Consider the following 23,974-nt stretch of genomic DNA (forward strand, 5'->3'; position numbering starts at 1 on the left):
GATTGGAAAAGGAACACACCTGTCTATATAAGGTCCCACAGTTGACATTGCAAGTCAGAGCAAAAACCAAGTAATGAGGTCGAAGAAATTGTCCGTCAAGCTCCGAGACAAGTTTGTGGCGAGGCACAGATCTGGGGAAAAATACCAACACATTTCTCAAATCTCTGTTGGCTGGGCTCCCCGCTTGTGCCATCAAACTCCTGCCCCACGTTGGGCGCAAACCTTTTAAGGGCACCCGAGTGGCGCAGCTGTCTAAGAAACTGCATCTCAGTGCAAGAGACATCACTACAGTCCCTGGTTCGAATCCAGTCTGAATCACATCCGGCCATGATTGTGAGTCCCATAGGGAAGTGCACACTTGGCCCAGCATCATTCGGGTTTGGGCCGTCATTGTAAATAAGAATATGTTCTTAAATGACTTGAATTGTTAAATAATGATTCCATTTTTTTAAACAAAGTTATGTTCTTAAATGACTTACCTAGTTAAATAATGATTCAGTTAAAAAGTGGGATGCATGCCAGCAAAGCCACTACACAACACAATACTAAACAATACATTAATTGCACAATAACGGTGCCCACAAACTGTTAGGGCCTACATAAAGCTGACCCAACAGCATAGTCCCAACAACTTACCACTGCTACACCTGGCTATCAGCGGAGCCTTGTCTGGGAAACAGTTCATTCATCCTCTTTTCCTGCTTTTAAAATGTATGCTATTAAAAAAACATGGCTGACTGACTTAAACAAATGTGGTTTCTACAGACAATTGAGATGTACAAACTATGGCATAAGGGTCCTGTGTTAAGAAAATCTGTAATTTCGATTAAGACATTAAAGAGAGGACCTAGGACAGAATCAATTTAACTATTTGTGCAGCCCTTTTGAACTGTTCTACCTTATTATTATTGGACCATGCTGGTCATTTTTGAAGATGAACATGTTGTTCTGTTATAATCTCCACCCGGCACAGCCAGAAGAGGACTGGACACCCCACAGCCAAAGTGACAGAATTCAGAACATGGGCTTTCTTAGTGTTCTCCCTGTAGCCACCAAGTCAGAACCGTAGGATAAATGCTGTTTGGGCATATATGCAGACAATGGCATATTACATCATTTATGCAGCAGCATACAAGACATTGTTTGACTCACCTTGTTGTGCTGTGATCACTTGAACAAGAAGGTTCAGTCGTGGGAATATTTTGTCATCAAAGTCTGGCATTCTCTGGATTTATGGTGCTTTAGAGACAACTGGGAACTCAGGAAAAAAATGATGACGTCAGTGATCTTCAGGTTGTAGCTTAAATAATGAGGCCCAAGTTAAAAATTACAATTGTAGAGTTGGAGGAAAGTTCAAAACATATTTTCCCAGTCGAAGCTTGCTTTTCCCTGAGTTCCCAGTTGTCTTGAACTCACTCATGTCAGATTTTGCAGTACAGAGTTAAGTTGATTTGAGCGCGGCACAAATCAAGCTCCATTGACAGCACGGCCAATGTTGAAATGTTACAATTTTAAACTAGGAAAAAAAAACGTAATCTTAGACTTAAGACCACAGAGCCACTCCAATGAATAGCAGGCTAATGATTGCTTTGCAATGCTTGCAGTTAGCCACTGATTCCTTCCAAACCACTCATTGTTGAATTTGTCATTTGTTTTGTAATGTTTATGTTCAATGACCGATGAGTACCGATACCTTTTCTCTATAATTTCTCATTATTTCTCTTCATATGACAAAGATTAAAAAGGATTTGCCAGTAGATTGTCGACTTGATTCATTTTTATTTCACCTTTATTTAACCAGGTAGGCAAGTTGAGAACAAGTTCTCATTTGACATGATCAGTCCAATCAAGCAGTTACTTTATCTGTGGACAAGACCACATGGAGTAAAACAAACCTTCTTGGATAAACAAGCATATACAATGTAGCAAATTAGGTGAGCAGGTAAAGGCAAAAAAGGCCATGGTGGCAAAGTAAATTGATATTTTCAGTTCAAACACTGGAATGGTAGTTTTGCTTGTGCAGTGTAGAAATAAAAATAATCAGTTCAAAAAAATGAATTAATCCAAGGTTTGAAAGATTCAGTTGTTTAGCTAAATTATTTAATATGTACAGGTGCAGTAATCTGGAGATGCTCTGACAGTTGGTGCTTAAAGCTAGTGAGCCCTGTGTTTCCAGTTTCCAGAGATTATTTATCCACATATTGCATCATTGAGCCCACCCCAATAAAAGAATTGTTACAATAACCCCAATGACTAGGCGCCCCTTGCCCCAAAAGCTCAATAACCCCCACATCTGCTTTCGGCCAGATTATATGATGTCAAGACCTTTCCTTTGACTAAAGGTGGGAGATCCCCCTTCCTGGTGACCAGCGAGCCCTGTAATTAACTCTGTGTCCCTAGATGACATGTGGTTTCATCTCATGTAGCTTTAGATTCCCATCTGTTCTGGTCCCCTGCTCTTCATATGGTTGTCCAAGGTCAAACAGACTTTGCACTGTGATGTGACTGATGCCTCCAAGCCATGAGTAGTATTGGAGGCTATTTTGTAAATGACCATCCTTAAACCTCTTTGATCCTAGGATGCCCAGTTTTGGTTTGGCAGCATGAGTGAAGGATGCTTTGTCTGAATTAGATTCATGATGATGACTGCTAGCTCAGATGTTGAAAGTATGATGTTGACATGATCAGTCCAATCAAAGTTACTTTATCTGTGGACAATGACCTTGAGCCTTCTTGGATGGGCACTTCTAATGTAACTATGGTAGCACCCAAGGGGCTTGAATTTTCAAGTTCTACCCTTAGACTTGGCAGTGATGTATTGTCCCCATGAATGACAAAACACTGAGCCAATCACAGCGCTAAGCTCAGTATTTTCTGCTGGCTTGCCCCACCTCCACAGAAACCACTGATCTAGGCTGAAACACCTGCATTTTGGAGATGCCTTACTCAAGAAAACCAAATAGACCATGTTTGTATGCGGCTTTATTAACAAGTCAATAACATGTTTTTTTACATTGTTTGCAAACAGATACTTTATTTTCTCACTGTTTTATTGCTAAAACTGTGGTGCTCAAAACAGGTGGCTCACCTGCCCTGAATGATGGGTCTCCACTGAACTTATCTAGAACACTGCAGTCCGTCTGGGTGTTTAACCTTCCCAAGATCCCCCATGTCACCCTGCTCCTCCATACATTCCACTGGCTTACAGTTGAAGCTCACATCCACTACAAGACAATGGTGTTTACTTACGGTGCAGCAAGAAGAACTGCCCCATCTCTACCTTCAGGCTCAAACCCTGTATCCCAACCCGAGCACTCAGTTCTGCCACCTCTGGTCTCATGGCCGTCCCACTGCTACAGGAGGTCAAGCTCCCTCTCAGCCCAGTCAAAGCACTTCTCTGTCACTGTCATACTGTCATATCTAATATGAAGAACTATGAAGAAATACAACCATAAGAACCATTCTACTGTCAGATCTAATATGAAGAACTGAATACAACCATAAGAACCATTCATACTGTCAGATCTAATATGAAGAACTGAATACAACCATAAGAACCATTCATACTGTCAGATCTAATATGAAGAACTGAATACTAAAGAGAAGAAGAGGTTGACCAGTACATATTCATGTAACTTTATTTTTCATTGGCAGATCAATAAAGTTTGCTTCAATGCAGTTATCCAAACACATTCATGATCAGTAACTAAAATAACGAATCTAGTTTTAAAGACAATTAATAAACACACGTATTCATTTCATATACTGTGTATCATTAAATAAAGTTGTAAAACCCCCCCCCAAACTAATGGTGAAAAGTAATCATCTCTATCTGATACATGTTAGGGGCGGAAGGTAGCCTAGTGGTTAGAGCGTTGGGCCAGTAACCAAAAGGTTGCAAGATCGAATCCCTGAGCTGACAAGGTAAAAATGGGCTAGTAACTGTTCTGCCTCTGTACAAACTGAAAGGCAGTTAACCCACTGTTCCTAGGCCATCATTGTAATTAAGATTTTGTTCTTAATAACTGACTTGCCTAGTTAAATAAAGGTTCAATAAAAAAGTGTCTACTAGCTCCTTCCCACAGAATACTGCAGAGGGACAACCTGGTCTCAGAGCAAAACGTATTATATATTACAAAAACATCCGTGCCACTCCATTTAGTATGGATTTCACATGACTGGGCAGGGGCTCAGCCATGGTTGGGACTTGGGAGGGCATAGGCCCACTTGGGAGCCAGGCCCGGCCAATCAGAATGAGTTTTTCCCCACAAAAGGTCTTGATTACAGACAGAAATACTACTCAGCCCCTCTTCCCCACCACCTCAGACAATCCTGCAGGTGAAGAGGTCCTGGGCTGCGTGGTTACATGTGATCTGCAGTTGTGAGGCCAGTTGGATGTCGTCTGGATGTCCTGCCAAATTCTCTAAAAGGACGTTAGAGGTGGCTAATGGTAGAGATATAAATATTGAGTTCTCTGGCAACAGCTCTGGTGGACATTCCTGCAGTCATCATGAGAATTGCACATTCCCTGAACTTGAGACATCTGTGATATTGTGTTGTGTGGCCTTTTATTGTCCCCCAGCACAAGGTGCACCTGTGTAATGACCATGCTGTTTTATCAGCATCTTGATATGCCACACCTGTCAGGTGGATGGATTATCTTGACAAAGGCTGAAATGCTCACTAACAGTATATATAAACAAAGTTGTCTCTCAAATTTGTGAGACATTAGCTTTTTGTGCTGGATCTTTTTATTTCAGCTCATGAAACCAACACTTTACATGTTTAGTTATATTGGAGGTCCAATGTAATGTAACCTAACATAGATTAGGGCCTCATTTATTTCAATTGACTGATTTCCTTATACAAACTGTAAATCTTTGAAATTGTTACGTTTAGATTGTTGTTCAGTATAATACGACTTGGAGGACGTATCGTATGTTAAGAATTACAATTTGTATGTTATTTTACGCATTGTTATTCATACAATATGTTACGAACTTGTAATATGTATGATATGTTACGAATTACAATTTGTTGTTGCTGACGTTAGCTAGGTTAGGGGTGAGGAGTTTAAGATAGAGTTAAATGGGTTTAGGAGAAAGGGTAGCTAACATGCTAAGTAATAGCTAAAAAGTAGTAAGTAGTTGCCAAGTTGGTAATTAGCTAAAATGCTAAAGTCCTCCATGATGAGATTCAAACACTCAACCTTTGGCATGACGTTTGAGTTTACACGCCCACCCTTCCACAGAGCAGGAGTAAGGCTTCTCTCCTACGTGTAAACGTTGGTGTGTTTTTAAGCTGCCCAGTTGAAACTCTCCCTACAGACAGAGTCAGACCAGGCTGAGAGGGAAGCAGTACCACCCAGTCAATTGGCAGACTAGTGTTTGTTTTCAAAATGAGAAGAATAACAGAGGGTATTCAACACCAAGTGCAAATCTTTACAGTAGAAGCCAACAAAACACACCAAAACTGACAAGGTGCAAAGTAAAGAGAGGCTAAAATTCTATAACGCTCCCTTTCCTCTGCACAGTTCTCTCACAGTGAGAACCAATAGGATTACAGTGTTCTATGCGTTCTTCATTTGATCCAATTACAACTTCTTTTATGAGATGAGAATTAAGTGATGGAGTGACTTTATTCTTAGCTGGTCAGAGAACCGATTAGGCTTTTCTCCTTAACCTCACTAGGGTAGGGGTCACTATTTTCAACTCCGGATTTTTTAAATTTTACCTTTATTTAACCAGGCAAGTCAGTTAAGAACACATTCTTATTTTCAATGACGGCCTGGGAACAGTGGGTTAACTGCCTGTTCAGGGGCAGAACGACAGATTTGTACCTTGTCAGCTCGGGGGTTTGAACTCGCAACCTTCCAGTTACTAGTCCAACGCTCTAACCACTAGGCTACGCTGCCGTTCCCAAAGTAAACTGCCTGCTACTCAGGACCAGAAGCTAGGAAATGCATACAATTAGTAGAATTGGAAAGACAACACTCCAAAGTTTCTAAAATTTAAAAAATATTGTCTGTGAGTATAACAGAACTGAAAAGGCAGGCAAAAACATGAGGAACATCCATCCAGGAAGTGCCATTATTTTGAAATGGCTGTTTTTCCAATGAAAGCCTATCCACCATTTAAAGGGATAAGACCCAGATTCCGTTCCCTATGGCTAACACTAGATCTGAACAGTCTTTAGACATTGTTTCAGGCTTGTATTCTGAAAAATGAGGGAGAATGACCACATTGAGTCAGTGGATAGTGGGAGAGCTGGGTCCTGCAGAGAGCACCTTTCTTGTTTTTCTTTTATATTGACGACGCTGTTGCCAGTTTAAATATTATCGATTATTTAGGCTAAAAACAACCTGAGGATTGATTATAAACATCGTTTTACATGTTTCTACAAACTTTACGGATACTATTTGGAATTTTCGTCTGCCTCTTGTGACCGCATTTGAGCCATTGGATTACAGAACAAAATGTGCCAACAAAATGGAGGTTTCAAGATATAAAGAGGGACTTTATCGAACAAAATGAACATTTATTGTGTAACTGGGAGTCTTGTGAGTGCAACCATATGAAGATCATCATATTTCTGACTTTCGTGACAAGTCTACTTGCCTGGTAACTGTATGTAATGTTTTGTGTGCTGAGCGCCGTCCTCAGATAATCGCATGGTTTGCTTTCGCCTTAAAGCCTTTTTGAAATCTGACATGGCGGCTAGATTAACAACAAGTTAAGCTTTATTTTGATGTATTACACTTGTGATTTCATGAAATGTAAATTTTTATAGTAATTACATTTGAATTGGTCACTCTTTTTACCGGATGTTGACCAGGTGGGCGTCCCAGGTCATGAAGTTAATGTATACGTTGGTGTCTTTTTAAGTTGCTCTGGTGAGAGAAACTATTCCCACAGTCAGAGCAGACGTAAGGCTTCTCTCCTGTGTGTGTTCTCTGATGTACTTTTAGCTCATTTGATGTTTTAAAACATTTTCCACAGTCAGAGCAGGAATAAGGCTTCGCTCCTGTGTGTATAAGTTGGTGTGTTTTTAAGGTGCCCAGCTGAGAGAAACTCGCCCCACAGTCAGAGCAGAAGAAAGGCTTCTCTCCTGTGTGTGTTCTCTGATGAACCTTTAGCTCATTTGATGTTTTAAAACGTTTTCCACAGTCAGAGCAGGAATAAGGCTTCTCTCCTGTGTGTGTCCTCTGGTGAACTTTTAGCTCATTTGATGTTTTAAAACATTTTCCACAGTCAGAGCAGGAGTAAGGCTTCTCTCCTGTGTGTGTTCTCTGGTGAACTTTTAGCTCGTTTGATGTTTTAAAACATTTTCCACAGTCAGAGCAGGAATAAGGCTTCGCTCCTGTGTGTATACGTTGGTGTGTTTTTAAGTTGCCCAGATGAGAGAAACATTTGATGTTTTAAAACGCCCCACAGTCAGAGCAGACGTAAGGCTTCTCTCCTGTGTGTGTTCTCTGGTGAACTTTTAGCTTATTTGATGTTTTAAAATATTTTCCACAGTCAGAGCAGGAATAAGGCTTTGCTCCTGTGTGTGTTCTCTGATGAACTTTTAGTTGAGTTGATGTTTTGAAGCATTTTCCACAGTCAGAGCAGACGTAAGGCTTCTCTCCTGTGTGTGTTCTCTGATGAACTTTTAGCTCATATAATGTTTTGAAAACATTTTCCACAGTCAGAGCAGGAATAAGGCTTCTCTCCTGTGTGTCTCTGTTGGTGTGTTTTTAAGTTGCCCAGCTGAGAGAAACATCAGCCCCACAGTCAGAGCAGAATAAAGGCTTCTCTCTGTGTGTGTTTCTCTGATGAGCTTTTAGATGAGTTGATATTTGTGAAGCATTTTTCACAGTCAGAGCAGACGTAAGGCTTCTCTCCTGTTGTGTTCTCTTGTGAATCCAGCTCACAGTAATGTTTTAAAACTTTAGTCAGGCGAATAAAAGTTTTTAAGGTGCCCACAGTCAGAGCAAGAGTATGGCTTCTCCCCTGTATGTATACGTTCAGATTTTAAGTGGGAAAGCTGAGAGAAACTAGTTCCACAGTGAGAGCAGACATAAGGCTTCTCCTGTGTGTGTTCTCTGGTGAACTTTTAGCTCGGATAATGTTTTAAAAAAACATTTTCACAGTCAGAGCAGACAGTAAGGCTTCTCTCCTGTGTGTGTTACGCTCATGATGTTAAAACATTTTAGTCAGAGCAGGAAAGGCTTCCTATGTTGATAAGTTGTGTTTTTAAGGTTTTCGTTCCACAGTCAGAAGCAGAAGTCAAAAATGCTTCAGAGCAGGAATCTCCTCCTGTGTGTGTCTCTGATGAACTTTTAGTCATTAATGTTTTAAACATTTTACAGTCAGAGCAGAGTATGGCTTCTCTCCCCTCTATGTATACGTTCATGATGATTTTCCAAGTGGGAAAGCTGTGAGAGAAACTAGTTCCACAGTCAGGGCAGAAGAAAGGCTTCTCTCCTGTGTGTGTTCTCTGTGTGTATTTTTAGGTGTATTTTGATAGAAACAGTCAGAGGAGGAAAATCTCTTCTGTGAACTTTTGTATACGTTGGTGTGTTTTTAAGGTGCCCAGCAAGGCTTCTCTCCTGTGTGTATTTTTAGGTGTATTTTTAGCTTTGATAGAAATGGGCAGTGATGAGACCTCTTAGCTCTCTGGTCTTCCTGCTGTTGCTCTCTGGATGTGGAGAATGTCTCAACATGGTATCCTGTGTGAACATCAGAAAAAACAGTCAGTTGGTGTGATATACATGTTAATCAAATGTATTTTATGAAGCACTTTTTACATCAGTATTTGTCACAAAGTGCTTAACCTGTCTGGTTCAAATCCTATAATTAAAATTATTTTACACCATTTTAAAGATAAACTTCTTGTAAATCCAGCCACAGTCTTCGATTTCAAATAGGCTTTACGGCGAAAGCACACCAAACGATTATGTTAGGTCAGCACCTAGTCACAGAAAACCATAGTCATTTTCCAGCCAAGGAGAGGTCTCAAAAAAGGAATAGCTTTAAAGCACACCAAACGATTATGTTAGGTCAATTAGTCAATGAGGTCTCATAAAAGTCAGAAATAGCATTAAATAATCACTAACATTTGATGATCTTCATCAGATGGCACTCACAGGACTTCATGTTACACAATAAACTAAATGTGTGTTTTGTTCGATAAAGTTAATCTTTATGTCCAAAAACCCCATTTGAAATTGGTGTGTTGTGTTCAGAAATGCATTGTCTCAAACAAACATCGATGAAAGTAAAAAGAGAGCCACATCAAAAAACAGAAATAATCATCATAAACATTGATAAAAGATACAAGTGTTAAACATACAAATACAGATAAACTTCTCATTAATGCAACCACTGTGTCAGGTTTCAAAAAGGCTTTACGGCGAAAGCACACTCTGCGATTATGTTAGTTCAGCGACTAGACACAGAAACCCATACAGCCATTTTCCAACCAAGGAGAGCTTCACAAAAGTCAGAAATAGCATTAAAATTAATTACCTACCTTTGATGATCTTCATCTGGTGGCACTCCCAGGTCTCCATGTTAGACAACAAATGTTTGTTTTCTTCGATAAAGTTCATCTTTATGTCCAAAAACCTCAGTTTTGTTGGTGCGTTTAGTTCAGAAATCCAAAGGCACAAAGCGCACTCTCGAAAAGTAATAAAACACAATAAAAGATAGTAGAAACATGTCAAACGATGTTTAAAATCAATCTTCAGGTTGCTTTTGTCATAAATAATCAATAATATTTCAACCGGACAAAAGCTTCGTCAATGGAAAAAGGTAAACAAGAAATGCGTGCTCCCGATCACGTGCCTGGCTCATGGATGGAAATTTCCACTGTCCTCTCATTGAAAGCGGTGTATCTCCCTCATTTTTCAGAGTAAAAGCCTGAAACAATGCCTAAAGACTGGTCACGTGTTGAGGAAGCCATAGAGATCTGAAACAATGCCTAAAGACTGGTCACATGTTGAGGAAGACAGATTTCCACTGGGTCCTAAGTCTTTGTATGGTGGATAGGCTTTCAATGGAAAAACAGCCAAAATAATAGTACTTCCTGGTTGGATTTTCCTCGGGTTTTCGCCTGCCATATCAGCTCTGTTATACTCAGACATTATTTTAACATTATTTTAACAGTGTTTACTATCCAAATCGACTAATTATATGCATATCCTAGCTTATGGGCCCGAGTAGCAGGCAGTTTAATTTGGGCACGCTTTTCATCCAAAATTCCAAATGCTGCCCCCTACCCTAGTGAGATTAACTTCTTTGGGGTAGGGGGCAGTATTGGGTAGCTTGTATGAAAAACGTGCCCAAATTAAGCTGCCTGCTACTCAGCCGAAAAAGCTAAAATAAGCATATAAATAGAACATTTGGATAGAAAACACTCTGAAGTTTCTAAAACTGTTTGAATGATGTCTGTGAGTATAACAGAACTCATATGGCAGGTAAAATCCTGAGAAAAAAATCCTACCAGGAAGTGGGAAATCTGAGGTTTGTAGTTATTCAACTCAGCTCCTATTGAAGATACCGTGTGATGTTAGTTATTTTTCACTTCCCAAGGCTTCCACTAGATGTCAACAGTATTTAGAACCTGTTTAGAGGATTCTACTCTAAAGGAGGGGCTCATAAGGGCACTATGAGTGAGTGGTCTGGCAGAGTGCCACAGCCTCGGTCTGGCGCGCTCACATGAAAGGTAGCTACGTTGTACAGACAAAGGAATTGTCCGGTTGGAACATTGATGAAGATTTATGTTAAAAACTCCCTAAAGATTGATTCTAAACATCGTTTGACATGTTGCTATGGACTGTAACGGAACTTTTTTGACTTTTCATCTGAAACTAGTGAACGCGCTTGGTGAGTTTAGATTGTGTACTGAACGCGCCAACAAAAGGAGCTATTTTGAAATAAATGATGTACATTATCGAACAGAACAAGCACTTATTGTGGACCTGGGATTCCTGGGAGTGCATTCTGATGAAGATCATCAAAGGTAAGTGAATATTTATCATGTTATTCTGACATCTCTCGACTCCAACATGGCGGACATTTGTTTGGCTTGATTTTGTTGTCTGAGCGCTGTACTCAGATTATGCTTTTTTGGTAAAGTTTTTTTTAAATCGGACACAGCGGTTGCATTAAGGAGAAGTGTATCTATAATTCCGTGCATAATTCTTGTATTTTCATCAACATTTATTATGAGCATTTCTGTAATTGATGTGGCTTTCTGCAAAAATCACCGGATGTTGTGGAACTACTGAACGTAACGCTCCTATGTAAACTCAGATTTTTGGATATAAATATGAACTTTACCGAACAAAACATACATGTATTGTGTAACATGACGTCCTAGGAGTGTCATCTGATGAAGATCATCAAAGGTAGGTGATTAATTTTATCGATATTTTTGCTTTTTGTGACTCCACTCTTTGGTTGGAAAATTGCTGAATGCTTTCTGTGACTTGGCTCTGACCTAACATAACGATATGTTCTGCTTTCGCCGAAAAGCGTTTTTGAAATCGGACACTGTGGTTGGATTAACGACAATTGTATCTTTAAAATGGTGTAAAATACTTGTATGTTTGAGGAATATTAATTATGGGATTTCTGTTGTTTTGAATTTGGCGCCCTGCAGTTTCACTGGCAGTTGAAAGGTGGGACGCTCGCGTACCAAACGGTCCCAGAGATGTTAACAGAAACCCAGCCTAAAATCCCCAAAGAGCAAGCAATGCAGATGTAGAAGCACAGTGGCCACAAAAAAACTCCCTAGAAAGCAGGAACCTAGGAAGAAACCGAGAGAGGAACCAGGCTCAGAGTGGTGACCAGTCCTCTTTTGGCCATACCGGGTGACAGGTAGCCTAGTGGTTAGAGCAACCGAAAGGTTGCAAGATCGAATCCCCGAGCTGACAAGGTAAAAATCTGTCGTTCTGCCCCTGAACAAGGCAGTTAACCCAATGTTCCTAGGCCATCATTGAAAATAAGAATTTGTTCTTAACTGACTTGCCTATGTCCAAACGCTAGCAGGACACCTACGACAACATCCGGTGAAATTGCAGAGCACGAAATTCAAAATACAAAAATCGGAATATTAAACATTCATGAAAATAGAAGTGTCTTACATAATTTAAAAGCTTCTTGTTAATCCAACTGCGTTGTCAGATTTGAAAAAGGCTTTACGGAGAAAGCATACCATGCGATTATCTGAGGACAGCTCCCCACATCAAAATACTTTTTCAACCAGCACAGGCGTCACAAAATCACAGACAGCAATTAAATAAATCACTTACCTTTGAAGATCTTTCTCTGATTGCAATCCCAAGGGTCCCAGCTACACAATGAATGGTTGTTTTGTTCGATAATATCCTTCATTATATCCCAAAAGTATCAGTTTAGATGGCGCGCTTGATTCAGTAGGTCACTCGTTCAACATGCACACAAACGAATCCTAAAGGTTACCGGTAAAGATCGTCCAAAAAGTCAAACGAGTTTTAATTAATCTCAGGTATTCTAATATGTAAATAAACAATAATATTTAAGATGGAGAATAGTGTGTTCAATAGCAAAGGATGGCATTTGATCGTGCAACATGACTACTTTTCTAATGGGGGACATCTTGGAAAAACTACAAATACTAATTTTTCAAAAAACAAGCATGAAACCCTTTCTAAAGACTGTTGACATCTAGTGGAAGCCAAAGGAACTGCAATCTGGGTCCTATCAATTTGAATATCCCATAGGCAAGCATTTCTGTGACCTCAAGTTTCCGGATGGAAAGGTTTTCGCCTGTCATATCAGTTCTGTTATACCCACAGAATTTTTTTCAGTTTTAGAAACTTCAGAGTGTTTTCTATCCAATGCTATCAAGTATATGCATATCCTAGCTTCTGGGCAGTTTACTTTTCATCGGAAATTCCGGACAATAACCAGTATGCTAAGAAAGTTAAATAAAGGTTAAAAATTATTATAATTGTTTTTAAATACACTACCATTAGTGGTGAAATAAATGAATCAATTCTAAAGTTACAAATGTCCATGTTTTTGAAAGAATAGCACATTTTTTGTCCAATGAAATAATGTCAAAGTGATCAGAAATACAGTGTAGACATTGTTAATGTTGTAAATGACTATTGTAGCTGGAAACGGCTGAAGATCTCGTACAATGCTGTGTACTACTCTCTTCACAGAACAATGCAAACAGTCTCTAACCAGAATAGTGTCTAGAAGGCCAGCAATCAATATGCTAGCTCTCATTAACAACACTGTCATCTCAGATTTTCAAAAATATGCTTCTCAACCATAGCAAAAACATTTAGCATTTAGCATTAGCATTTAGCATTAGCATTAGCAGGCAACATTTTCACAAAAACCAGAAAAACATTCAAATAAATCATTTACCTTTGAAGAACTTTGGATGTTTTCAATGAGGAGACTCTCAGTTAGATAGCAAATGTTCAGTTTTCCTGAAAGATTATTTGTGCAGGAGAAATCGGTCCGTTTTCTGCGTCATGTTTGGCTAATAAAAACCCCGAAAATTCAGTTATAAAAACGCAGAACTTTTTCCAAAATAACTCCATAATATCGACTGAAACATGGCAAACGTTGTTTAGAATCAATCCTCAATGTGTTTTTCTACATATCTCTTCAAAGATATATCGTTCGTGGAAGTGTGCTTTCACCTCTGTATCCCATGTGAAAATGCATGCAGCTGAGAATTACGCAGCAATTTCGACAAAGGACGGGGCAGACCCCTGGCAAATGTAGTGTCTTATGGCCAATCTTCCAATGATATGCCTACAAATACGTCACAATGCTGCAGACATCTTGGACGAACGGCAGAGAGCATAAGCTCGTTCATGGCACATTCACAGCCATATAAGGAGACCATAGAAAAACAGAGCCTCAAGAATTCTGCTCATTTTTTTGTTTGAGGTTTCATCTTGGTTTCGCCTGTAGCATGAGTTCCGTGGCACTCACAGATAATATCTTTGCAGTTTTGAAAACGTCAGAGTGTTTTCTTTCCAAAGCTGCCAATTATATGCATAGTCGAGCATCTTTTCGTGACAAAATATTGCGCTTAAAACGGGAACGTTTTTTAATCCAATAATGAAATAGCGCCCCCATAGCTTCAACTGGTTAATGAAGCTGCCAGTTGAGGACTTGTGAGACGTCTGTTTCTCAAACTAGACACTCTAAAATACTTGTCCTCTTGCCCAGTTGTGCACCGGGGCCTCCCACTCTTCTTTCTATTCTGGTTAGAGCCAGTTTGCACTGTTCTGTGAAGGGAGTAGTACACAGAACTGCACGAGATCTTCAGTTTCTTGGAAATTTCTCACCTGGAATAGCTTTCATTTCTCAGAACAAGAATAGACTGATGACTTTCAGAAGAAAGGTCTTTGTTTTTGGCCATTTTGAGCCTGTAATCGAACCAACAAATGACCCAGATACTCAACTAGTCTAAAAAGAATGTTTTATTGCTTCTTTTATCAGCACCACAGTTTTCAGCTGTGCTAACATAATTGCAAAAGGTTTTGTAATGATCAATTAGCCCTTTAAAATCATAAACTTGGATTAGCTAACACAACATGCATTTGGATCATAGGAGTGATGGTTGCTGATAATGGGCCTCTGTACACCTATGTAGATATTCCATTTTAAAAAATCATCCGTTTCCAGCTACAATAGTAATAATAAATTTACAACATTAACAACATCTACACTGTATTAATGGTCAATTTGATGTTATTTTAATGGACAAAAAAACATACTTTTCTTTCAAAAAAAGGACATTTCTAAGTGACCCTAAACTTTTCAACGGTAGTGTATGTATTCATTTCAGTAGGCTGTATGGGAAGGGGAATCAAAATATTCTAAAACTGGGTAGGAGTCAAAAACTAATAAGATGCAAAAGTGGTGAAAATGATGAGCGAAACCATCCTCCACTCAACATCACAAGGGTGATAGTAGAATTTGTGTTTAAAGTAATGACTAAGATATTTCACCCTGAAAATGTATCACTGTGTGTAGAAAAGGCCCATGGAGTTGGTGGAATAATCCTTTAATTCATTGCCATTTACTCAGCTAGGCCAGGGTCGCTTTAATTAGGTCAGGTGGAAATGTCAGACAGATCTCAACTCCATAAAAGGAGGAAATTGCCATCGCCTGATCTCGCTGCTTTCTCTTCCTTATGTCCATCTGATCCAGAAGTTCTGTGCATCCATGAATCCACACTACTCAGTAAATATACCACTTTATGGTTAAAGGAATTCCTGCCTCAGTCTCATCCATTCCTCTGTCACCTGACACGTGACCACCTGTTCACCTTCACTGTCAGTCATCCGACCTGTCCAACTACCCACACAGATTCCACTAATCTTTCACTGTGTGTGAAATCCATTAGACACATAAGACTATAAGTTGGTAATATGTGCAGCGTTGGCAGGATATAATTAGAACACTGTGTTCCTTACAGGACATTCTGTCCCCACCCGGAGAGGAGAAACTGTTAGGCTTGCAGAAAATCATGAAACATGTTGCAGAATATGATAAACAATGTAAGTGTACAGTGGAACAATACAGCCATCCTAAAGTGGGGTGGGGTTCTCGACTGATGTGTGTATAAAAGATGGGCTCTGAACTTGAGAGGGCAGAGCTCTCTGAATAAAGAACTGATCATTTGTATGCTGGGACTCTGTTTATTAAAACGTAGAGCCTTACAACCTCTAGGATACAGATGGAGTTATACAATAGTTCAGTTAGAACATTGGGATAGAAATTCTCGTGACAAAGGGGATTAGTAACTACACAGACTCATTTCATAGAACTTCAAAACACTGGCAGTTTGTCTACTCCACTTCTTTAGTCTACATTCTGATCACTCCAGATAGCCCAGTGAATAAAACAAATGCTGACAATACTGTTGTCATCCATACAAGTCTTAGCAGCATGAAATAACGTCTACAATGCATTCAAAAAGTATTCAGACCCCTTGGCTTTTTGTTACATTACAGTCTTATTCTAATTCTCATCAATCTACACACAATACCCATAATGACATGGGCAAAAACAGTTTTTTTTAGAAATAACATGAAATATAAAATTTATGTAAGTATTCCCCCCTTAAAAGATTTAGATGCACTACTGTTCCACTGGATGTCATAAGGTTAATGCACCAATTTGTAAGTCGCTCTGGATAAGAGCGTCTGCTAAATGACTTAAATGTAATGTAAATGTAATTCAGATCCTCTCAGACCCTTTACACAATAGTTAGTTGAAGCACCTTTGGCATCGATTACAGCCTTGAGTCTTGTTGGGTATGAAGCTACAAGCTTGGCACAATTGTATTTGGGGAGTTTCTCCCATTCTTCTCTGCAGATCCTCTCAAGCTCATGGCCAGGTTTGCTCCAGACATGATGCTTGGCATTCAGGCCAAAGAGTTCAATCTTGGTTTCATCAGACCAGAGAATCTTGTTTCTCATGGTCAGAGTCCTTTAGGTGACTTTTGGCAAATTCCAAGTGGACTGTCATGTGCCTTTTACTGAGGAGTGGCTTCCGTCTGGGCACTCTACCATAAAGACATGATTAGTGGAGTCCTGCCGAGATGATTGTCCTTCTGGAAGATTCTCTCGTCTCCATAGAGGAACTCTGGAGCTCTGTCAGAGTGACCATCAGGGTTCTTGGCCACCTCCCTGACCAAGGCCCTTCTCCCCCGATTGCTCAGTTTGGCCGGGTGGACAGCTCTCGGAAGAGTCTTGGTGGTTACAAACTTCTTCCATTGAAGAATAATGGAGGCCTCTGTGTTCTTGGGACCTTTAATGCTGCAGAAATGTTTTGGTACCGGTCTCCAGATCTGTGCCGACACAATCCTGTCACGGAGCTAGACGGACAAATCCTTCCACCTCATGACTTGGTTTTAACTCTGACATGCAGTGTCAAATGTGGGACCTGACATAGACAGGTGTGTGCCTGTCCAAATCATGTCCAATCAATTGAATTTACCACAGGTGGACTCCAAGTTGAAAAAACATCTCAAGGATCATCTCATAGCAAAGGGTCTGAAAACTTATGTAAAAGATTTTTTTTTTTTTTTTAAATTGCATTTGCAAGACTTTCTAAAAAGCTGTTTTGGCTTTGTCATTATGGGATATTGTGTGTAGATTGACTAGGAAAAACATGGAATCAATTTTAGAAGAAGGCTGTAACGTACCAAAATGGGAGAAATGGGAAGGGGTCTGACAGTGCCCTCGGAAAGTATTCAGACCACTTGACTTTTCCACATTGTTATGTTACAGCCTAATTCTATAATTAAATAAAAAAATATCCTCATCAATCTACACACAATACCCCATAATGACAAAGTGAAAACAGGTTTAGACATTTTTGCAAATGTATAAAAACAAAAAAAACAGAAAAACAAGAGACTCAAAATTGAGTTCAGATGCTTCCTGTTTCCAATAATCATCCTTGAGATGTTTCTACAACTTGATTTATACAAAATATTAAATATCCACTACTGTTCAAACGTTTGGGGTCACGTAGAAATGTCCTTGTTTTGAAAAAAAAGCACATTGATTGTCCATTAAAATAACATCAAATTGATCAGAAATACAGTGAAGACATTGTTATTGTTGTAAATGACTATTGTAGCTGGAAACGGCAGATATTTTATGGAATATCTACATAGGCGAACAGAGGCCCATTATCAGCAACCATCACTCCTGTGATCCAATGGCATGTTGTGTTAGCTAATCCAAGTTGATCATTTTAAAAGGCTAATTCATCATTAGATAACCCTTTTGAGGGCCTCCCGGGTGGCGCAGTGGTTAAGGGCGCTGTACTGCAGCGCCAGCTGTGCCACCAGAGACTCTGGGTTCACGCCCAGGCTCTGTCGTGACCGGGAGGTCTGTGGGGCGACGCACAATTGGCCTAGCGTCGTCCGGTTTAGGGAGGGTTTGGCCGGTAGGGATATCCTCATCGCGCACCAGTGACTCCTGTGGCGGGCCGGGCGCAGTGCACGCTAACCAAGATTGCCAGGTGCACAGTGTTTCCTGTATGCCTAACTTGGTGATTGAGGGTATTAAACATTTTCAACGTTCTTGAGACAATGTGTGGGCAAAGGCAGGCGTGACAAGTTTTTAAATGTTTTGCTTCGCTGTGAAGTCTTGAGTTGTTCAGGGATGTGTGATGTCAGAATTACAGAATTCAACCTAGCAATAGACTGGTCATAACTTATGGAGGTCTAATATATGAAGATAACTTATAGGTAGAACCAGCTCTTACCATGACTAACAGTTGTCCTAATCTTCTCCTCCTCTTCTTCATCTTTAATGTTGACATTCAGCTCCAGTGTTTGACTGCAGTCTTCCAGCTTCACTGATGCCATCTCTGGATCCTGCAGAGCAAACTGGGCTCCACTGTCACAATCAGGACCCAGTGACTGTAGGTTTCTACTCAGTGTGGAAGGAGAGGCAGGCTGAGTTTGTCCTCACTGTTGATGTTACTGGCCTCAGACTTAATCTGAGTCGGTCTGTAGTAATAAAGACAAACGGACACAAAAGTTATTTTCTTGACAGTTCTGGCACTTTATTCTGTAAAAATATTTTCTATTTTTTCTTGTTCAATTATCTAATTTCAGTAGATCAGGTAGCTAATCCTTGACAAAACATTCATTCACGTTAGACACAAAGTACACATTTTAAATATCACAACATAAGTGCACTTAATCTATAGTAGATTTCCTAAATTCACATAAATGCATAAATGACTCAAAAACCATTTAGTACAAGATCACAGTATGTTTCAGGCAGCACTATGTACTATTTTATGAATAACCTTGTCTTCACTGTATTATTTCACTCACAAAAACCAATTGTATTTCCCATTCACACCATATTAAGAATTATCAGGGGTCGTACAGTGGCAAGTCAAATTCAAGGACTTTTTCAGGCACTAATATTTATTTACTTGAAGTCCCGTGTGAAAACCCTGAATTATAGAGAAATATAGAAACAACTGAATGTGTCTGAATATTAGTACACATGTAAAGAACTGATAATCATTACATTCAGCTTCAAAACTGTAGAGCAACTGAAATGTTCTCTCTCTGATGAGGCACTACCTGCACTGAAGTCCGTTGATGCAGACCTCCTATGGTATCATGGAGGTCCGCAAACAAACGTTTAAGGTCAATGTCTGTCTAATTCTGTACTAAGAAAATAAACCAAGAAATCCCTATTAACTTCTACCACACCCTCCCCTTCACCCAAAACCCTCCCACACCCCCCAATAAACTATATCAATAGATCCCTTTCTGTGTTTGCAAACATTGGGGTCTTTATCATGCTGAGACAATCCACCCCCAGAGTACCCAGCTTATCAAAAACCATACCGACAGTAACATCTGTTACCCCCAACAACTCTGCTGCAGTTTACAAGATAACTTTAAACCTGGTATTTCTGCTTTACACAATCCAAGTTGTTGATAAGCTTACATATGAATGCTATGAAGTAAATTGTATTCACTATTAAAGAATCCTTTGCCACAGCACATTTATGGGCACAAGATTTCTGAATAGGCCTCTAAACCATGTCAGGACTAGTAGAAAGACCAGTTCTGACAGTAGGTCCTCTTACTACAGGACCAACCATGGAAGCTCCATCAGTCTGACAGTAGGTCCTCTTATTCACGGGACCAGCCATGGAAGATCCATCAGTCTGACAGTAGGTCCTCTTACTACAGGACCAGCCATGGAAGCTCCATCAGTCAACAGCTACAGGACCAACCACATGTCAACAGCCATTCTTTGGCATTTAAAAACACTGTGATGATTCACCGTTGCTGATCCAGTTTCAACTGTTCTGCCTGCTGTCATGGAACCCTGACCTGTTCACCAGACGTGCTACCTGTCCCAGACCTGCTGTTTCCAACTCTCTAGAGACAGCAGGAGCAGAAGAGAAACTCTCAATGATCGGCAATGAAAAGCCAACTGACATTTACTCCTGAGGTGCTGACCTGTTGCATCCTCGACAACCACCATTATAATTTGACCATCTATGAACATCTCCACCCAGCACAGCCAGAAGAGGACTGGCCACCCCTCATAGCCTGGTTCCTCTCAGGTTTCTTCCTAGGTTCTGGCCTTTCTAGGAGTTTTTCCTAGCCACTGTGCTTCTACACCTGCATTGCTTGCTGTTTGGGGTTTTATTTCACGTTTCTGGACAGCACTTTGTGACATCAGCTTATGTAAGAAGGGCTTTATAAATACATTTGATTAGTTGATTGATCAGGCTGGGTCAAAATCACTGACAAAGCTAAGGAATCCTCTTCTTTACTTTTCCAGACAAAACCCTCACCTCAAACACCATCCTTTAACCCTCTTTCCTACTGATCAACATTTTAGGCTTCAACCACTCTGTCTTCCTTCACATGGTCTTTAACAATATCATCCATGGACATAGATATTTGGACCTCAGAGATTATTACTCCCTTCAATGTAGCATCAGCTCCTGGGTCATGGCTTCTGAGCTTTGTCCCATTATGATTTTCAATTGAAGAATCTTCCCTTGCTGAACCTGACCAGCACAAGATATTAACAATCTACCACTTTCAATGTTTTACTAAACCTTTATTTAACCAGGTAGGCTAGTTCAGAACACCTTCTCATTTACACGGCTGCATCCCAGTTTAACTTCACCTCTTTTTATGGCCTTGGTTAATCAGGGTGTAAATAAGGCCCTGTGGTCTCCTCAAACACCATCCCAACTTTCCACTCTAACACATTATTACTCACAGACACTTGGTCCTCCATGCAATGAGTTTGACACGTGCTCCTATTCATTGCATTAATCGACGCCATTCCATGCAGTTGGCCTCTCTCTCCAAATGGTGAAGGATAACTTCAGTTAGCTTCCCTCTATTTTGACACTATCACACAGCCTCATGTCGCCATTTCACCACGAATAAACTCATAGAAAGACCACCGAAATCGTTCCCGCCATTTGACTTGCCTCGTCCGAACCATCCTGATCTCGCGAGTTTTCATTAACGAAACAGATTATGTAAACTCGCGAGAACAGGGTGGTTCGGACGAGGCTATTTACCAGCTCTCAAACATTTTACACAAAACCAATAACATGTAAAAACGAACTTAAATAAATGGAATCTTTATGAAATTACTTTGACTAAATTATGTACATACACTCAGATAAACCCAAAGTCTAGTTATGTGACTTGTAAAAAAAATGTTTTAACACGTTCTTCACTCACTCGGTTTCACCCCAAAATAACACATAGTTAAAACCTTTACCAAACGTGATAATACATTGACGGATTTGTTACCTAGCGTGTTATATATTCTCTCGACATTAGAAAGTTTAAACATGCTATTACATACCTACAATGATACATTTGAAACGGACACAACCACTATCGACACAACAGCACAGTTCTGTCGTTTCGGCCCGGAACTTCCTGTTCCCCACTACGACAGTGCCGACAGCGTCATCTTCTTCTCTGATATACTGACATTTACAGGAATATAACCTGTCTGCCGCCACCTACTGTAAGGTTAGTAAACTGTAGAAGAAAATAAATTTCCTTTCCTAAATAGATAAATAACAACATCCCACTCGTTCAGTCACAGTCCTATTCAAATCACACCCCTACACAGTCTCATGGGCCTCGTAGGGAGGAACATCTTCAAACAGTATTCCCTGCAATCAGTGATGTAAAGTACATAAGTACAAATATTTTAAGTATTTTTGGGTGTCAGGGAAAATCGCTTGAGCGATTGTCAGTTCGTATCGCTCTCGGAGCGTTCAGAGCCACACTGGACGCTCTGGCGGAGGAGGAGGGTTGATTCAAGCGTTCTGACCTCACAACGGCAGTCAAGCATCCAAGATAACTGGTTAACATTGACTAGCTTGCTAGCTGCTTTCAGTACAAATGAGAGAACTCTGACCATTTTACTCGCCTTAGCAGAGCTGGTTAGGCTGTGCTCATGTTATCCAGAGCATTGGTGACATTAACTGTGCTACAGGCAACAATTTAATTACGTTTTTTTTGCCGACGTTTACTGACACCGACATCAATTATTCTTCCCTCTGGCACTCAGACGAGAGTGCTCTGAAATTGGAGTATATAGCCAGAGCGAATTTAGGAACGCAGGCTATGTCTGAGTGTTGGAGTGTACCCCTGACTATCCGTACATTTAAACTACAAGAAAAGCGTGCTGTCTATTTCGCTTAATATAATGAATTTGAAATGATTTATACTTTTACCTTTGAGACTTAGGTATATTTTAGCAATTACATATACTTTTGATACTTATGTATATGTTAAACTTTTACTCAAGTAGAATTATACTGGGTGGCTTTCACCTTTTCCTTGACTCAAGTATTTTTACTTTAACTCATATGACATTTGGGTACTTTTTACACCACTGCCTGCAATGCTTTCAATATGAATTCCTGAACTCCCAAAAAACTTTCAGCCGCACGAACAATTAATATTTACTATCGGTATCCTTCAACTGGTGAACGACATTATGAATCTCAACAGGCTGCGGGGCATCCCCTGCCATAGCGTCCTCAGCACCAATCGCTCTTTAAACTATTTCCCGCGCCTCCCAGTAGGAGAACTACTGTACAGTTTCTTGATGTGGATGTTCCCTGAAAAATAAAAATTGATACATGACATTGGTCAGTTTCGGTGTTATGAAACTGATGTAGACTATTTGTTAAAAAGAATATATATAAATATTTATTTATTTAACTAGGCACAAAGCATATATAACAGGTTAGGATAATTAAAGTGGCAGGTTAGGACAATTAAAGTGGAGGTTAGGAAACTGAGGATAAGGTTAGGAAAAGGGTGAGGTTTAGGGATTTGTTTACCATGCAGGTTTGGATAACTAACGTGGCAGGTTATGATAATTAACGCTGGTTAGGAGACTGAGATTAAGGTTAGGAAAAGAGTTAAGGTTAGGCATAGCTACAATTCAACAGTTCTCAACAACTGTTGTCCCCAACGCAAAAGAAACGGCCACGGACCAATGGTGAGCATCAATTGGTGTAAACTTGATATCATGAAACACCCGATATCAGAGAACGCCCCTAATTGCGGTCTGCAATTACACCCTTCTCGGAACAAGGGGCCAGGCTTCCAGTCTTTTAGCATGCTTTCCACTGTGCTGAGAGGGCATTTTCCGTACTGCAGTTCAGCTGAAGCACGGCCCAATTCCCATTGACGGCCCCATAGCAAAGTCACTTAAAAATATATTTTTAATAATATTTACCATCAAGTTTGTAAATAAAACATCCATTGAATTTTTCAAGTAATTGCCTTTGAGTGTGATTTTTTCCCATCACTCACAGCCAAAGTTAACCATTTCAGATTCATGCTGGGAGGTGGGTGAGATTATGCCACATGCAGATGCTGAAGGGAAAACATACCTCTTGATCTGCGTGTTTATAATGTAGGTCAAGATGCAGCCTCGTCTCATAGACTAGATGTGACGTAGTAAATATAAATTCGAGACTCTCAAAATAGTGTGATATGGTACGTTATGGTTACATAAGACAGATGGTTACTTAATAAATGGAATTTGGTGGCGCTGTACTGTAACAGCGATCTGAGCCAGTTGAAAGTATTGTCGCCAGGGATATATTGTTGGTGACTGTGTGCTCCTTCATTAGTTTTGTGTTTTTTATTCATTTATTTCTGGTACCCTCCTACCTGAGAGGCATTATGCCTTTGTGGCGTTGCACTGTTAAAATCCCCGTGTGGAGATGAAACACCTGTGTGTTGCAAAGCCACATGCTCTGTCCTCTCTGCTCTACCTAGGTGTTTTAATGTGGGTAATACAGAGATAATTTTATACCGAGAGAACCACTGCCCTACCTAGGTGTTTTAATGTGGGTAATACAGAGATAATACTAATACCGAGAGAACCACTGCCCTACCTAGG

At 40.0% G+C, this 23,974-nt stretch overlaps 1 long non-coding RNA gene and 1 pseudogene across 1 annotated transcript; both read right to left on the reverse strand.

Moving 5' to 3' along the window:
• Positions 1–6,856: 6,856 nt before the first annotated feature.
• On the reverse strand, positions 6,857–7,735 carry LOC135572498 (gastrula zinc finger protein XlCGF17.1-like; annotated as a pseudogene).
• Positions 7,736–8,630: 895 nt separating this feature from the next.
• On the reverse strand, positions 8,631–21,479 carry LOC135573346 (uncharacterized). Its single transcript, XR_010464673.1, has 3 exons — positions 21,401–21,479; positions 18,288–18,534; positions 8,631–8,710 (listed from the first exon to the last, which is right to left on the reverse strand). It is a non-coding gene; the product is annotated as an uncharacterized LOC135573346 (long non-coding RNA).
• Between the last annotated feature and the right edge of the window lie 2,495 nt (positions 21,480–23,974).

Source organism: Oncorhynchus nerka, linkage group LG2 (assembly GCF_034236695.1).
Source record: "Oncorhynchus nerka isolate Pitt River linkage group LG2, Oner_Uvic_2.0, whole genome shotgun sequence".
Taxonomy (NCBI): domain Eukaryota; kingdom Metazoa; phylum Chordata; class Actinopteri; order Salmoniformes; family Salmonidae; genus Oncorhynchus; species Oncorhynchus nerka.